Source organism: Acanthochromis polyacanthus, chromosome 20, assembly GCF_021347895.1.
Source record: "Acanthochromis polyacanthus isolate Apoly-LR-REF ecotype Palm Island chromosome 20, KAUST_Apoly_ChrSc, whole genome shotgun sequence".
Classification (NCBI taxonomy): Eukaryota; Metazoa; Chordata; class Actinopteri; family Pomacentridae; genus Acanthochromis; species Acanthochromis polyacanthus.
The window spans coordinates 32,502,763-32,520,515 of NC_067132.1; the positions used below are offsets into that span (position 1 = coordinate 32,502,763).

At 44.1% G+C, this 17,753-nt stretch overlaps 1 long non-coding RNA gene across 2 annotated transcripts in view; it reads left to right on the top strand.

Moving 5' to 3' along the window:
- The first annotated feature begins 727 nt into the window (after positions 1-727).
- The window catches only part of LOC127531378 (uncharacterized), a 124,107-nt gene continuing 107,081 nt past the window's right edge, over positions 728-17,753 (top strand). For both annotated transcript variants that reach the window (XR_007938431.1, XR_007938430.1), the window contains exon 1: positions 728-908. This is a non-coding gene — a long non-coding RNA (uncharacterized LOC127531378). The remainder of the gene's footprint in view (positions 909-17,753) is intronic.

Here is a 17,753-nt window from a genome sequence, read left to right on the forward strand (position 1 = left end):
CACCTGGTCAAAATTTGGATTGGAGTTACTGTAAAGGCTGAGTGAAGCTGAGAAGTCTAACAGGCAAATTGTGCTGTGCTTTTATTTTGAGAGGAAGAGACAAGAAGATCAGACCTGGTCAAAATTTGGATTGGAGTTACTCTAAAGGCTGTGTGAAGCTGAGAGGTTGAACTGGCATTGCCAGCCTGTCGCAGGCTTTTATTTTGAAATTGTGCTCTGCTTTTATTTTGAAAGGCAAAGACAGGTAGATTTCACCCTGTCAAAATTTGGATTGGAGTTATCCCAAACCAGGGGTGTCAAACTCAGTTCCTGGAGGTCCACTATCCTCTGTGTTTTAGATGTTTACCTCTTCCACCACACCTGATTCAAATGATCAGCTTATCATGAAGCTCTGCAGAAGCATTATAACAAGCCTGATCATTTGAATCAGGTGATTTGGAACAGGGAAACATCTAAAACATAGAGGATTGGAGTTACTCTAAAGGCTGAGTGAAGCTGAGAGGTTTAACTGGCGTTTCCAGTCCGTCACAGGCTTTTATTTTAAAATTGTGCTGTGCTTTTATTTTGAAAGGCAGAGATGGGAAGATCTCACCTGGTCAAAATTTGGACTGGAGTTATTGTAAAGGCTGTGTGAAGCTGAGAGGTTTAACTGGCGTTTTCAGTCCGTCGAAGGCTTTTATTTTGAAATTGTGCTGTGCTTTTATTTTGAAAGGCAAAGAAAGGAAGATCTCACCTGGTCAACATTTGGATTGGAGTTACTCTAAAGCAGGTGTGTCAAAGTCAGTTCCTGGAGGTCAACTATCTTCTATGTTCTAGATCTTTCCTTCTTCCAACACACCTGATTCAAATAATCAGCTCATCATCAAGCTCAGCAGAAGCCTGATAACGAGCCTGATCATTTGAATCAGGTGTGTTGGAACTGAGTTTGACACCCCTGCTCTAAAGGCTGTGTGAAGCTGAGAGGTTTAACTGGTGTTTTCAGGCCCATCGCAGGCTTTTATTTTGAAATTGTGCTGTGCTTTTATTTTGAAAGTGAAAGACAGGAAGATCTCACCTGGTCAACATTTGGATTGGAGTTACTCTAAAGCAGGGGTGTCAAACTCAGTTTCTGGAGGACCACTATCCTCTGTGTTCTAGATGTTTCCTTCTTACAACACACCTGATTCAAATGATACACTATCATTAAGCTCAGCAAAAGCCTGATAACGAGCCTGATCATTTGAATCAGGTGTGTTGGAAGTGAGTTTGACACCCCTGCTGTAAAGGCTGTGTGAAGCTGAGAGGTTGAACTGGCGTTTCCAGTCCGTCGCAGGCTTTTATTTTGAAATTGTGCTGTGCTTTTATTTTGAAAGGCAGAGACAGGAAGATCTCACCTGGTCAAAATTTAGATTGGAGTTACTTTAAAGGCTGTATGAAGCTGAGAGGTTTAACTGGCGTTTCCAGTCCGTCACAGGCTTTTATTTTGAAATTTTGCTGTGCTTTTATTTTGAAAGGCAGAGACGGATTGGTCTCACCCGGTCAAAATTTGGATTGGAGTTACTGTAAAGCAGTGGTGTCAAACTCAGTTCCTGGAGGTCCACTATCCTCTGTGTTCTAGATGTTTCCTTCTTACAACACACCTGATTCAAATAATCAGCTCATCATTAATCCCAGCTGAAGCCTGATAATGAGCCTGATCATTTGAATCAGGTGTGTTGGAACTGAGTTTGACACCCCTGCTCTAAAGGCTGTGTGAAGCTGAGAGGTTTAACTGATTTTCAGGCTGAAATGCAGCTCCTGTGGAGGTATTGGGTGTGAAGGTGGGCGTGGCACACCAATGAGTCTGTGTGTGTGCGTGTGAACATGCCTGCGCGTGTGTAAGGGCGGTTGCTATGGGCCCCCATAGCAACGGTGCCTGCCACAGACAGCAGAAAAGTGCTTCTCAGCAGCAGCGCGCAACGTCTCGTTCTGGCGCTAACTGTGGGCTAACCGTGAGTGCTAGCTGAAAACCAAAATGACCATGAGCGAGAGGAAGGCTGTGGCTAACCATAAATGTAATTATTTTCCAAATATTGTGAGAAATGACCGAGTTACAGCGATTTAAAAAACACTGTCCCTCCATGAGACAGATGATTCAGTTTACATTGGTTCCTATGGAGAGAACGGTGCGACTTTGGTCTAAACTGCTGCCTGCCATTTCACTTCAGAAAGAGCTGGGTCTTCAAACTTGGATTCATTTGAATCCCAGGAAATTTGTCTACAATCTGACCAAATTTCATTCCCCTACCATTTATCGTATGGTCGTGAGGGCGATGCGATCGTGAAATTTTCAGGCGGATTTTTCTCCTCTCCTCCACTCTACCAACTGACATCACGCACTCTAACCAGAGCAGATTTTGAGAATTTTCACTTTTTTGAGGACTCACTGATCAAAAACTGTAAATGTCAGCCTGACATAAAATACATTCCTGCGGAGACAAGAAAAATCACTGCGTTTTGATGGTTAAATGAAATTTCTAGGTGAACGTATGGCGAAGCAGTGGCGTTTGGAATAAAGTGGATTTTTTCAACCGATTTTTTTCAGTCCCCATTCATTTTCTATGGGACTTTTGTCGCAGTTTTTTGCGAATAATTCTGCGAAAAAATGACAAATTTCTTAGAAAAGTCATAGCCCGGGATTCCCGATGAAGCCGCACGTTTTGATATATAATTTGTTTTGATTTTCTCAAAGCCCTAGGACGAGTTAGCGACCGAAAAATGGCGGAAACGTGAAGAAAATATAATAATAAACGCAGCAGGAGAACAATAGTGGCTCGTGGCTTCGCCACGAGCCACTCTCCTCCCATTGCTTTGCAATGGAGAGGAGAGTGGCTCGTGCCGAAGCCCGAGCCCCTAATAAAAGATAAACGCAGCAGGAGAACAATAGTGGCTCGTGGCTTCGCCACGAGCCACTCTCCTCCCATTGCTTTGCAATGGAGAGGAGAGTGGCTCGTGTCGAAGCCCGAGCCCCTAATAATAACTAGACAATTCCCGCTGGTGCGGAAATCGTGGGAGGGGCTCGGGATGTGTGCATGTCCGGAGCTGGGCAGGAGAGGGGTATTTTTTGGTCCGTCACAGGCTTTTATTTTGAAATTGTGCTGTGCTTTTATTTTGAAAGGCAGAGACAGGAAAATCTCACCTGGTCAAACTTTGGATTGGAGTTACTGTAAAGGTTGAGTTAAGCTGAGAGGTTTAACTGGTGTTTCCAGTCTGTCGCAGGCTTTTATTTTGAAATTGTGCTGTGCTTTTATTTTGAAAGGCAGAGACAAGAAGATCTCACCTGGTCAAAATTTGGATTGGAGTTACTCAAAAGGCTGTGTGAAGCTGAGAGGTTTAACTGGCAAATTGTGCTGTAAAGTAATTTTGAAAGGCAGAGACAGGAAGATCTCACCTGGTCAAAATTTGGATTGGAGATACTCTAAAGGCTGTGTGAAGCTGAGATGTTTAACTGGCATTTCCAGTCTGTCGCAGGCTTTTATTTTGAAATTGTGCTGTGCTTTTATTTTGAAAGGCAGAGACAGGAAGACCTCACCTGGTCAAAATTTGGATTGGAGTTACTCTGAAAGCTGTGTGAAGCTGAGAGGTTTAACTGGCATTTTTTGGTCTGTTGCAGGCTTTTATTTTGAAATTCTGCTGTGCTTTTATTTTGAAAGCCAGAGACAGGAAGATCAGACCTGGTTAAACTTTGGATTGGAGTAAAGGCTGTGTGAAGCTGAGAGGTTTAACTGGTGTTTTCAGGCCCATCGCAGGCTTTTTTTTAGAAATTGTGCTGTGCTTTTATTTTGAAAGACAGAGACAGGGAGATCTCACCTGGTCAAAATTTGGATTGGAGTTATTGTAAAGGCTGTGTGAAGCTGAGAGGTTTAACTGGTGTTTTCAGGCCCATCACAGGCTTTTATTTTGAAATTGTGCTGTGCTTTTATTTTGAAAGGGAAAGACATGAAGATCTCACCTGGTCAACATTTGGATTGGAGTTACTCTAAAGCAGGGGTGTCAAACTCAGTTCCTCGAGGTCCACTATCCTCTATGTTTTAGATGTTTCCCTCTTCCAACACACCTGATTCAAATAATCAGCTCATCATTAAGCTCAGCAGAAGCCTGATAACGAGCCTGATCATTTGAATCAGGTGTGTTGGAACTGAGTTTGACACCCCTGCTCTCAAGGCTGTGTGAAGCTGAGAGGTTTCAGTGATTTTCAGGCTGAAATGCAGCTCCTGTGGAGGTATTGGGTGTGAAGGTGGGTGTGGCACACCAATGAGTCTGTGTGTGTGCGTGCGAGCATGCCTGCGCGTGTGTAAGGGCGGTTGCTATGGGCCCCCATAGCAACGGTGCCTTCCACAGACAGCAGAAAAGTGCTTCTCAGCAGCACCGCGCAACGTCTCGTTCTGGCGCTAATTGTGGGCGAACCGTTAATGCGAGCTGAAAACTAAAATGACCGTGAGCGAGAGGAAGGCTGTGGCTATCCATAGATATGATTATTTTCCAAATATTGAGAGAAATGACCGAGTTACAGCGATTTAAAAAACACTGTCCCTCCATGAGCCAGATGATTCAGTTTACATTGGTTCTTATGGGGAGAACGGTGCGACTTTGGTCTAAACTGCTGCCTGCCATTTCCCTTCAGAAAGAGCTAGGTCTTCAAACTTGGATTCATTTGAATCCCAGGAAAATTGTCTACAATCTGACCAAATTTCATTCTCCTAACATTTATCGTTTGGTCGTGAGGGCGATGCGATCGTGAAATTTTCAGGCGGATTTTTCTCCTCTCCTCCACTCTACCAACTGACATGCCGCACTCTAACCAGAGCAGATTTTGAGAATTTTCACTTTTTTGAGGACTCACTGACGAAAAACTATAAATCTCAGCCTGACATAAAATACATTCCTGTGGAGACAAGAAAAATCCCTGCGTTTTGATGGTTAAATGAAGTTTCTAGGTGAACGTATGACGAAGCAGTGGCGTTTGGAAAAAAGTGGATTTTTTCTGGCGATTTTTTTCACTCCCCATTCATTTTCTATGGGACTTTTTTCGCAGTTTTTTGCGAATAACTCTGCGAAAAAATGACGAATTTCTTAGAAAAGTCATAGCCCGGGATTCCCGATGAAGCCGCACGTTTTGATGTATAATTTGTTTTGGTTTTCTCAAAGCCCTAGGACTAGTTAGCGACCGAAAAACGGCGGAAACGTGAAGAATAATAAACGCTTTTTTCACAGGAGAACAATAGTGGCTCGTGGCGAAGCCACGAGCCACTCTCCTCCCATTGCTTTGCAATGGAGAGGAGAGTGGCTCGTGTCGAAGCCCGAGCCCCTAACTAGACAATTCCCGCTGGTGCGGAAATCGTGGGAGGGGCTCGGGATGTGTGCATGTCCGGAGCAGCATGGGATAGGCATATTTACTCTAAAGGCTGTGTGAAGGTGAGAGGTTTAACTGGCGTTTCCAGTCTGTCGCAGGCTTTTATTTAGAAATTGTGCTGTGCTTTTATTTTGAAAGGCAAAGACAAGAAGATCTCACCTGGTCAAAATTTCAATTGGAGTTACTGTAAAGGCTGTGTGAAGCTGAGAGGTTTAACTGGTGTTTCCAGTCTGTCGCAGGCTTTTATTTTGAAATTGTGCTGTGCTTTTATTTTGAAAGGCAGAGACAAGAAGATCTCACCTGGTCAAAATTTGGATTGGAGTTACTCAAAAGGCTGTGTGAAGCTGAGAGGTTTAACTGGCAAATTGTGTTGTAAAGTAATTTTGAAAGGCAGAGACCTGAAGATCTCACCTGGTCAACATTTGGATTGGAGTTACTATAAAGGCTGTGTTAAGCTGAGAGGTTTAACTGGCATTTCCAGTCTGTCTCAGGCTTTTATTTTGAAATTGTGCTGTGCTTTTATTTTGAAAGTCAGTGACAGGAAGATCACACCTGGTCAAAATTTGGATTGGAGTTACTATAAAGGCTGTATGAAGCTGAGAGGTTTAACTGGCATTTCTTGTTTTTCGCAGGCTTTTATTATGAAATTGTGCCCTGCTTTCATTTTGAAAGGCAAAGACAGGGAGATTTCACCTGGTCAAAATTTGGATTGGAGTTACTCCAAACCAGGGGTGTCAAACTCAGTTCCTGGAGGTCCACTATCCTCTATGTTTTATATGTTTCCCTCTTCCAGCACACCTTATTCAAATAATCAGCTGATCATTAAGCTCAGCAGAAGCCTGATAACGAGCCTGATCATTTGAATCAGGTGTGTTGGAACTGAGTTTGACACCCCTGCTCTAAAGGCTGTGTGAAGCTGAGAGGTTTAACTGATTTTCAGGCTGAAATGCAGCTCCTGTGGAGGTATTGGGCGTGAAGGTGGGTGTGGCACTCCAATGAGTCTGTGTGTGTGCGTGCCACCATGCCTGCGCGTGTGTAAGGGCGGTTGCTATGGGCCCCCATAGCAACGGTGCCTGCCACAGACAGCAGAAAAGTGCTTCTCAGCAGCAGCGCGCAACGTCTCATTTTGGCGCTAATTGTGGGCTAACCGTGAACGCTAGCTGAAAACCGAAATGACCGTGAGCGAGAGGAAGGCCGTGGCTTTCCATAAATGTAATTGTTGTCCAAATATTGTGAGAAATGACCGAGTTACAGCGATTTAAAAAACACTGTCCCTCCATGAGCCAGAGGATTCAGTTTACATTGGTTCCTATGGAGAGAACGGTGCGACTTTGGTCTAAACTGCTGCCTGCCATTTCACTTCAGAAAGAGCGAGGTCTTCAAACTTGGATTCATTTGAATCCCAGGAAAATTGTTTACAATCTGACAAAATTTCATTCCCCTAACATTTATGGTTTGGTCGTGAGGGCGATTCGGTCGTGAAATTTTCAGGCGGATTTTTCTCCTCTCCTCCACTCTACCAACTGACATGCCGCACTCTAACCAGAGCAGATTTTGAGAATTTTCACTTTTTTGAGGACTCACTGATGAAAAACTGTAAATCTCAGCCTGACATAAACTACATTCCTGCGGAGACAAGAGAAATCACTGCGTTTTGATGGCTAAATGAAGTTTCTAGGTGAACGTATGGCGAAGCAGTGGCGTTTGGAAAAAAGTGGATTTTTTGAGCCGATTTTTTTCACTCCCCATTCATTTTCTATGGGACTTTTCTCGCAGTTTTTTGCGAATAATTCTGCGAAAAAATGACGAATTTCTTAGAAAAGTCATAGCCCGGGATTCCCGATGAAGCCGCACGTTTTGATATATAATTTGCTTTGGTTTTCTCAAAGGCCTGGGACGAGTTAGCGACCGAAAAACGGCGGAAACGTTAGGAATAATAATAATAATAATAGACGCTTTTTTCACAGGAGAACAATAGTGGCTCGTGTCGAAGCCCGAGCCCCTAATAAACGCTTTTTTCACAGGAGAACAATAGTGGCTCGTGGCTTCGCCACGAGCCACTCTCCTCCCATTGCTTTGCAATGGAGAGGAGAGTGGCTCGTGTCGAAGCCCGAGCCCCTAACTAGACAATTCCCGCTGGTGCGGAAATCGTGGGAGGGGCTCGGGATGTGTGCATGTCCGGAACTGGGCAGGAGAGGGGTATTTTTTTGGTCAGTCCCAGGCTATTATTTTGAAATTGTGCAGTGCTTTTATTTTGAAAGGCAGGGAAAGGAAGGTCTCACCTGGTCAATGTCACCTGGTCAAAATTTGGATTGGAATTACTGTAAAGGCTGTGTGAAGCTGAGAGCTTTAAACGGCGTTTTCCTGTCCGTTGCAGGCTTTTATTTTGAAATTGTGCTGTGCTTTTATTTTGAAAGGCAGAGACAGGAAGATCTCATCTGTTCAAAATTTGGATTGGAGTTACTCTAAAGGCTGTGTGAAGCTGAGAGGTTTAACTGGCATTTTTTTGGTCTGTTGCAGGCTTTTATTTTGAAATTGTGCTGTGCTTTTATTTTGAAAGGCAGAGACAGGAAGATCAGACCTGGTTAAAATTTGGATTGGAGTAAAGGCTCTGTGAAGCTGAGAGGTTTAACTGGCGTTTTCCGGTTCATCGCAGGCTTTTATTTTGAAATATTGCTGTGCTTTTATTTTGAAAGGCAGAGACAGGAAGATCTGACCTGGTCAAAATTTGGATTGGAGTTCCTGTAAAGGCTGTGTGAAGCTGAGAGGTTTAAGTGGCGTTTCCAGTCTGTAGCAGGCTTTTATTTTGAAATTTTGCTGTGCTTTTATTTTGAAAGGCAGAGAAAAGGAAGATCTCACCTGGTCAAAATTTGGATTGGAGTTACTGTAAAGGCTGTGTGAAGCTGAGAGGTTTAACTGGCAAATTGTGCTGTGCTTTTATTTTGAAAGGCAGAGACAGGAAGATCTCACCTGGTCAAAATTTGGATTGGAGTTACTGTAAAGCTGGGTTGTCAAACTCAGTTCCCGGAGGACCACTATCCTCTGTGTTCTAGATGTTTCCTTCTTACAACACACCTGATTCAAATGATCAGCTCATCATTAAGCTCAGCAGAAGCCTGATAACGAGCCTGATCATTTGAATCAGGTGTGTTGGAACTGAGTTTGACACCCCTGCTCAAAAAGCTGTGTAAAGCTGAGAGGTTTAACTGGCATTTCCAGTCTGTCGCAGGCTTTTATTTAGAAATTGTGCTGTGCATTTATTTTGAAAGGCAGAGACAGGAAGATCTCACCTGGTCAAAATTTGGATTGGAGTTATTGTAAAGGCTGTGTGAAGCTGAGAGGTTTAACTGGTGTTTTCAGGCCCATCGCAGGCTTTTCTTTTGGAATTATGCTGTGCTTTTATTTTGAAAGGGAAAGACAGGAAGATCTCACCTGGTCAACATTTGGATTGGAGTTACTCTAAAGCAGGGGTGTCAAACTCTGTTCCTGGAGGTCCACTATCCTCTATGTTTTAGATGTTTCCCTCTTCCAACACACCTGTTTCAAATAATCAGCTCATCATCAAGCTCAGCAGAAGCCTGATAACGAGCCTGATCATTTGAATCAGGTGTGTTGGAACTGAGTTTGACACCCCTGCTCTAAAGGCTGTGTGAAGCTGAGAGGTTGAACTGATTTTCAGGCTGAAATGCAGCTCCTGTGGAGGTATTGGGTGTGAAGGTGGGTGTGGCACTCCAATGAGTCTGTGTGTGTGCCTGCGACCATGCCTGCGCGTGTGTAAGGGCGGTTGCTATGGGCCCCATAGCAACGGTGCCTGCCACAGACAGCAGAAAAGTGCTTCTCAGCAGCAGCGTGCAACGTCTCGTTCTGGCGCTATCTGTGGGCTAACCGTGAATGCTAGCTGAAAACCGAAATGACCGTGAGTGAGAGGAAGGCTGTGGCTTTCCATAAATGTAATTATTTTCCAAATATTGTGAGAAATGACCGAGTTACAGCGATTTAAAAACACTGTCCCTCCATGAGCCAGATGATTCAGTTTACATTGGTTCCTATGGAGAAAACGGTGCGACTTTGGTCTAAACTGCTGCCTGCCATTTCACTTCAGAAAGAGCTAGGTCTTCAAACTTGGATTCATTTGAATCCCAGGAAAATTGTCTACAATCTGACCAAATTTCATTCTCCTAACATTTATCGTTTGGTCGTGAGGGCGATGCGATCGTGAAATTTTCAGGCGGATTTTTCTCCTCTCCTCCACTCTACCAACTGACATGCCGCACTCTAACCAGAGCAGATTTTGAGAATTTTCACTTTTTTGAGGACTCACTGACGAAAAACTATAAATCTCAGCCTGACATAAAATACATTCCTGCGGAGACAAGAAAAATCCCTGCGTTTTGATGGTTAAATGAAGTTTCTAGGTGAACGTATGACGAAGCAGTGGCGTTTGGAAAAAAGTGGATTTTTTCTGGCGATTTTTTTCACTCCCCATTCATTTTCTATGGGACTTTTTTCGCAGTTTTTTGCGAATAATTCTGCGAAAAAATGACGAATGTCTTAGAAAAGTCATAGCACACTATTCCCGATGAAGCCGCACGTTTTGATATATAATTTGTTTTGGTTTTCTCAAAGCCCTAGGACTAGTTAGCGACCGAAAAACGGCGGAAACGTGAATAAAAGACTAGACAATTCCCGCTGGTGCGGAAATCGTGGGAGGGGCTCGGGATGGGTGCATGTCCGAAGCTGGGATGGAGAGGGGTATTTTTTGGTCCGTCGCAGGCTTTTATTTTGAAATTGTGCTGTGCTTTTATTTTGAAAGGCAGAGACAGGAAGATCTCACCTGGTCACAATTTGGATTGGAGTTATTGTAAAGGCTGTGTGAAGCTGAGAGGTTTAACTGATGTTTCCAGTCCATTGCAGGCTTTTATTTTGAAATTGTGCTGTGCTTTTATTTTGAAAGGCAGAGACAGGAAGATCTCACCTGGTCAAAATTTGGATTGGAGTTACTGTAAAGGCTGTGTGAAGCTGAGAGGTTTAACTGGCATTTCCAGTCTTTCACAGGCTTTTATTTTGAAATTTTGCTGTGCTTTTATTTTGAAAGGCAGAGACAGGAAGATCTCACCTGGTCAAAATTTGGATTGGAGTTACTGTAAAGGCTGTGTGAAGCTGAGAGGTTTAACTGGCATTTCCTGTCTTTCACAGGCTTTTATTTTGAAATTTTGCTGTGCTTTTATTTTGAAATGCAAAGACAGGAAGATCTCACCTGGTCAACATTTGGATTGGAGTTACTGTAAAGGCTGTGTGAAGCTGAGGGGTTTAACTGGTGTTTTCCGGTGTGTGGAAGGCTTTTATTTTCAAAGTGTGCTGTGCTTTTATTTTGAAAGACAGAGAAAGGAAGATCTGACCTGGTCAATATTTGGATTGGAGTTCCTCGATAGCAGGTGTGTCTAATTCAGTTCCTGGAGGTCCACTATCCTCTGTGTTGTACATGTTTCCTTCTTCCAACACACCTGATTCAAATGATTAGCTATCATTAAGCTCAGCAGAAGCCTGATAACGAGCCTGATCATTTGAATCAGGTGTGTTGGAACTGAGTTTGACACCACTGCTCTAAAGGCTGTGTGAAGCTGAGAGGTTTCAGTGATTTTCAGGCTGAAATGCAGCTCCTGTGGAGGTATTGGGTGTGAAGGTGGGTGTGGCACACCAATGAGTCTGTGTGTGTGCGTGTGAACATGCCTGCGCGTGTGTAAGGGCGGTTGCTATGGGCCCCCATAGCAACGGTGCCTGCCACAGACAGCAAAAAAGTGCTTCTCAGCAGCACCGCGCAACATCTCGTTCTGGCGCTAACTGTGGGCTAACCGTGAATGCTAGCTGAAAACCGAAATGACCGTGAGCGAGAGGAAGGCCGTGGCTATCCATAGATATGATTATTTTCCAAATATTGAGAGAAATGACCGAGTTACAGCGATTTAAAAAACACTGTCCCTCCATGAGGCAGATGATCCAGTTTACATTGGTTCTTATGGAGAGAGCGGTGCGACTTTGGTCTAAACTGCTGCCTGCCATTTCACTTCAGAAAGAGCTAGACCTTCAAACTTGGATTCATTTGAATCACAGGAAATTTGTCTACAATCTGACTAAATTTCATTCCCCTAACATTTATCGTTTGGTCGTGAGGGCGATGCGATCGTGAAATTTTCAGGCGGATTTTTCTCCTCTCCTCCACTCTACCAACTGACATGCCGCACTCTAACCAGAGCAGATTTTGAGAATTTTCACTTTTTTGAGGACTCACTGATCAAAAACTGTAAATCTCAGCCTGATATAAAATACATTCCTGTGGAGACAAGAAAAATCACTGCGTTTTGACGGTTCAATGAAGTTTCTAGGTGAACGTATGACGAAGCAGTGGCGTTTGGAAAAAAGTGGATTTTTTCTGGCGATTTTTTTCACTCCCCATTCATTTTCTATGGGACTTTTTTCGCAGTTTTTTGCGAATAATTCTGCGAAAAAATGACGAATGTCTTAGAAAAGTCATAGCACACTATTCCCGATGAAGCCGCACGTTTTGATGTATAATTTGTTTTGGTTTTCTCAAAGCCCTAGGACTAGTTAGCGACCGAAAAAACGGCGGAAACGTGAAGAATAAAGATAAACGCAGCAGGAGAACAATAGTGGCTCGTGGCTTCGCCACGAGCCACTCTCCTCCCATTGCTTTGCAATGGAGAGGAGAGTGGCTCGTGTCGAAGCCCGAGCCCCTAATAAACGCTTTTTTCACAGGAGAACAATAGTGGCTCGTGGCTTCGCCACGAGCCACTCTCCTCCCATTGCTTTGCAATGGAGAGGAGAGTGGCTCGTGTCGAAGCCCGAGCCCCTAACTAGACAATTCCCGCTGGTGCGGAAATCGTGGGAGGGGCTCGGGATGGGTGCATGTCCGGAGCAGCGCAGGAGAGGCAAGAAGATCTCACCTGGTCAAAATTTGGATTGGAGTTACTGTAAAGGCTGTGTGAAGCTGAGGGGTTTAACTGGTGGTTTCAGGCCCATCGCAGGCTTTTATTTTGAAATTGTGCTGTGCTTTTATTTTGAAAGGCACAGACAGGAAGATCTGACCTTGGAATGGAGTTACTGTAAAGCAGGGGTGTGAAACTCAGTTCCTGGAGGTCCACTATACTCTATGTTTTAGATGTTTCCTTCTTACAACACACCTGATTCAAATGATTCGCTATCATTAAGCTCAGCCGAAGCCTGATAACGAGCCTGATCATTTGAATCAGGTGTGTTGGAACTGAGCTTGACACCCCTGCTGTAAAGGCTGTGTGAAGCTGAGAGGTAGAACTGATTTTCAGGCTGAAATGCAGCTTCTGTGTAGGTATTGGGTGTGAAGGTGGGTGTGGCACTCCAATGAGTCTGTGTGTGTGCGTGGGAGCATGCCTGCGCGTGTGTAAGGGCGGTTGCTATGGGCCCCCATAGCAACGGTGCCTGCCACAGACAGCAAAAAGTGCTTCTCAGCAGCAGCGCGCAACGTCTCGTTCTGGCGCTAACTGTGGGCTAACCGTGAATGCTAACTGAAAACCGACATGATCGTGAGCGAGAGGAAGGCTGTGGCTTTCCATGAATGTAATTATTTTCCAAATATTGTGAGAAATGACCGAGTTACAGCGATTTAAAAAAACACTGTCCCTCCATGAGCCAGATGATTCAGTTTACATTGGTTCTAATGGGGAGAACGGTGCGACTTTGGTCTAAACTGCTGCCTGCCATTTCCCTTCAGAAAGAGATTGGTCTTCAAACTTGGATTCATTTGAATCCCAGGAAAATTGTCTACAATCTGACCAAATTTCATTCCCCTAACATTTATGGTTTGGTCGTGAGGGCGATGCGATCGGGAAATTTTAAGGCGGATTTTTCTCCTCTCCTCCACTCTACCAACAGACATACCGCACTCTAACCAGAGCAGATTTTGAGAATTTTCACTTTTTTGAGGACTCACTGAACAAAAACTGTAAATCTCAGCCTGACATAGAATACATTCCTGCGAAGACAAGAAAAATCACTGCGTTTTGATGGTTAAATGAAGTTTCTCGGTGAACGTATGGCGAAGGAGTGGCGTTTGGAAGAAAGTGGATTTTTTGAGCCGATTTTTTTCACTCCCCATTCATTTCCTATGGGACTTTTTTCGCAGTTTTTTGCGAATAATTCTGCGAAAAAATGACGAATTTCTTAGAAAAGTCATAGCACACTATTCCCGATGAAGCCGCACGTTTTGATGTATAATTTGTTTTGGTTTTCTCAAAGCCCTAGGACGAGTTAGCGACCGAAAATCGGCGGAAACGTGAAGAAAAAATGATATTGGGGTAGTAATGGAAATACTAGACAATTCCCGCTCGCGGAAATCGTGGGAGGGGCTCGGGATGTGTGCATGTCCAGAGCAGCGCACGAGAGGCAAGAAGATCTCACCTGGTCAAAATTTGGATTGGAGTTACTGTCAAGGCTGTGTGAAGCTGAGAAGTCTAACAGGCAAATTGTGCTGTGCTTTTATTTTGAGAGGAAGAGACAAGAAGATTGGACCTGCTCAAAATTTAGATTGGAGTTACTCTAAAGGCTGTGTGAAGCTGAGAGGTTGAACTGGCGTTGCCAGCCTGTCGCAGGCTTTTATTTTGAAATTGTGCTGTGCTTTTATTTTGAAAGTCAATGACAGGAAGATCTCACCTGGTCAAAATTTGGATTGGAGTTACTGTAAAGGCTGTGTGAAGCTGAGAGGTTTAACTGGCGCTTTCCAGTCTGTCATAGGCTTTTATTTGGAAATTTTGCTGTGCTTTTCGTTTGAAAGGCAGAGACAGGAAGATCTCACCTGGTCAAAAATTGGATTAGAGTAAAGGCTGTGTGAAGCTGAGAGGTTTAACTGGCGTTTTCCGTCTGTCGCAGGCTTTTATTTTGAAATTGTGCTGTGCTTTTATTTTGAAAGGCAGAGAAAGGAAGATCTCACCTGGTCAAAATTTGGATTGGAGTTACTCTAAAGCAGAGGTGTCAAATTCAGTTCCTGGAGGACCACGATCCTCTATGTTCAAGATGTTTCCTTCTTACAACACACCTGATTCAAATGATTAGCTATCATGAAGCTCAGCAGAAGCCTGATAACGAGTCTGATCATTTGAATCAGGTGTGTTGGAACTGAGTTTGACACCCCTGCTCTAAAGGCTGTGTCAAGCTGAGAGGTTGAACTGATTTTCAGGCTCAAATCCAGCTCCTGTGGAGGTATTGGGTGTGAAGGTGGGCGTGGCACACCAATGAGTCTGTGTGTGTGCGTGCGAACATGCCTGCGCGTGTGTAAGGGCGGTTGCTATGGGCCCCCATAGCAACGGTGCCTGCCACAGACAGCAGAAAAGTGCTTCTCAGCAGCAGCGCGCAACGTCTCGTTCTGGCGCTAATTGTGGGCTAACCTTGAATGCTAGCTGAAAACTAAAATGACCGTGAGCGAGAGGAAGGCAGTGGCTTTCCATAAATGTAATTATTTTCCAAATATTGTGAGAAATGACCGAGTTACAGCGATTTAAAAACACTGTCCCTCCATAAGGCAGATGATTCAGTTTACATTGGTTCTAATGGGGAGAACGGTGCAACTTTGGTCTAAACTGCTGCCTGCCATTTCCCTTCAGAAAGAGCTAGTCCTTCAAACTTGGATTCATTTGAATCCCAAGGAATTTGTCTACAATCTGACCAAATTTTATTCCTCTAACGTTTATCGTTTGGTCGTGAGAGCGATGCGATCGTGAAATTTTCAGGCGGATTTTTCACCTCTCCTCCACTCTACCAACTGACATGCCGCACTCTAACCAGAGCAGATTTTGAGAATTTTCACTTTTTTGAGGACTCACTGATCAAAAACTGTAAATCTCAGCCTGACATAAAATACATTCCTGCGGAGACAAGAAAAATCACTGCGTTTTGATGGTTAAATGAAGTTTCTAGGTGAACGTCTGGCGAAGGAGTGGCGTTTTGAAAATAGTGGATTTTTTGAGCCGATTTTTTTCACTCCCCATTCATTTTCTATGGGACTTTTTTCGCAGTTTTTTGCGAATAATTCTGCGAAAAAATGAGGAATTTCTCAGAAAAGTCATAGCCCGGGATTCCCGATGAAGCCGCACGTTTTGATATATAATTTGCTTTGGTTTTCTCAAAGGCCTAGGACGAGTTAGCGACCGAAAAACGGCGGAAACGTGAAGAATAATAAAAGAGAATAATAATAAACGCCACAGGAGAACAATAGTGGCTCGTGGCTTCGCCACGAGCCACTCTCCTCCCATTGCTTTGCAATGGAGAGGAGAGTGGCTCGTGCCGAAGCCCGAGCCCCTAATAATAATAGACGCTTTTTTCACAGGAGAACAATAGTGGCTCGTGGCTTCGCCACGAGCCACTCTCCTCCCATTGCTTTGCAATGGAGAGGAGAGTGGCTCGTGCCGAAGCCCGAGCCCCTAACTAGACAATTCCCGCTGATGCGGAAATCGTGGGAGGGGCTCGGGATGGGTGCATGTCCGGAGCAGCGCAGCAGAGGCAAGAAGATCTCACCTGGTCAAAATTTGGATTGGAGTTACTGTAAAGGCTGTGTGAAGCTGAGAAGTCTAACAGGCAAATTGTGCTGTGCTTTTATTTTGAGAGGAAGAGACAGGAAGATCAGACCTGGTCAAAATTTGGATTGGAGTTACTCTAAAGGCTGTGTGAAGCTGAGAGGTTTAACTGGCGTTTCCAGCCTGTCGCAGGCTTTTATTTAGAAATTGTGCTGTGCTTTTATTTTGAAACTCAGAGACAGGAAGATCTCACCTGGTCAAAATTTGGATTGGAGTTACTGTGTGAAACTGAGAGGTTTAACTAGCGTTTTCCGGTTCATCGCAGGCTTTTATTTTGAAATTGTTCCGTGCTTTTATTTTGAAAGCAAGAGACAGGAAGATCTCACCTGGTCAACATTTGGATTGGAGTTACTCCAAAGCAGGGATGTCAAACTCAGTTCCTGGAGGTCCACTATCCTCTGTGTTCTGGATGTTTCCTTCTTACAACACACCTGATTGAAATAATCAGCTCATCATTAATCCCAGCAGAAGCCTGATAACGAGCCTGATCATTTGTATCAGGTGTGTTGGAACTGAGTTTGACACCCCTGCTCGAAAGGCTCTATGAAGCTGAGAGGTTAAACTGGTGTTTTCCGGTTCATCGCAGGCTTTTTTTTGAAATTGTGTTGTGCTTTTATTTTGAAAGGAAGAGACAGGAAGATCTCACCTGGTCAAAATTTGGATTGGAGTTACTCTAAAGCAGGGGTGTCTAACTCAGTTCCTGGAGGACCACTATCCTCCGTGTTCTCGATGTTTCCTTCTTACAACACACCTGATTCAAATAATCGGCTCATCATCAAGCTCAGCAGAAGCCTGATAACGAGCCCGATCATTTGAATCAGGTGTGTTGGAAGTGAGTTTGACACCCCTGCTCTAAAGGCTGTGTGAAGCTGAGAGGTTGAAGTGATTTTCAGGCTGAAATGCAGCTTCTGTGGAGGTATTGGGTGTGAAGGTGGGTGTGGCACTCCAATGAGTCTGTGTGTGTGCGTGGGACCATGCCTGCGCGTGTGTAAGGGCGGTTGCTATGGGCCACCATAGCAACGGTGCCTGCCACAGACAGCAGAAAAGTGCTTCTCAGCAGCAGCGCGCAACGTCTCGTTCTGGCCCTAATTGTGGGCTAACAGTGAATGCCAGCTGAAAACCGAAATGACCGTGAGCGAGAGGAAGGCTGTGGCTTTCCATAAATGTAATTATTTTCCAAATATTCTGAGAAATGACCGAGTTACAGCGATTTAAAAAACACTGTCCCTCCATGAGGCAGATGATTCAGTTTACATTGGTTCCTATGGAGAGAACGGTGCAACTTTGGTCTAAACTGCTGCCTGCCATTTCACTTCAGAAAGAGCTAGCTCTTCAAACTTGGATTCATTTGAATCCCAGGAAAATTGTCTACAATCTGATCAAATTTCATTTTCCTAACTCTTATCGTTTGGTCGTGAGGGCGATGCGATCGTGAAATTTTCAGGCGGATTTTTCACCTCTCCTCCACTCTACCAACTGACATGCCGCACTCTAACCAGAGCAGATTTTGAGAATTTTCACTTTTTTGAGGACTCACTGATCAAAAACTGTAAATCTCAGCCTGACAGAAACTACATTCCTGCGAAGACAAGAAAAATCACTGCGTTTTGATGGTTACATGAAGTTTCTAGGTGAACGTATGGCGAAGCAGTGGCGTTTGGAAAAAAGTGGATTTTTTGAGCCGATTTTTTTCACTCCCCATTCATTTCCTATGGGACTTTTTTCGCAGTTTTTTGCGAATAATTCTGCGAAAAAATGGCGAA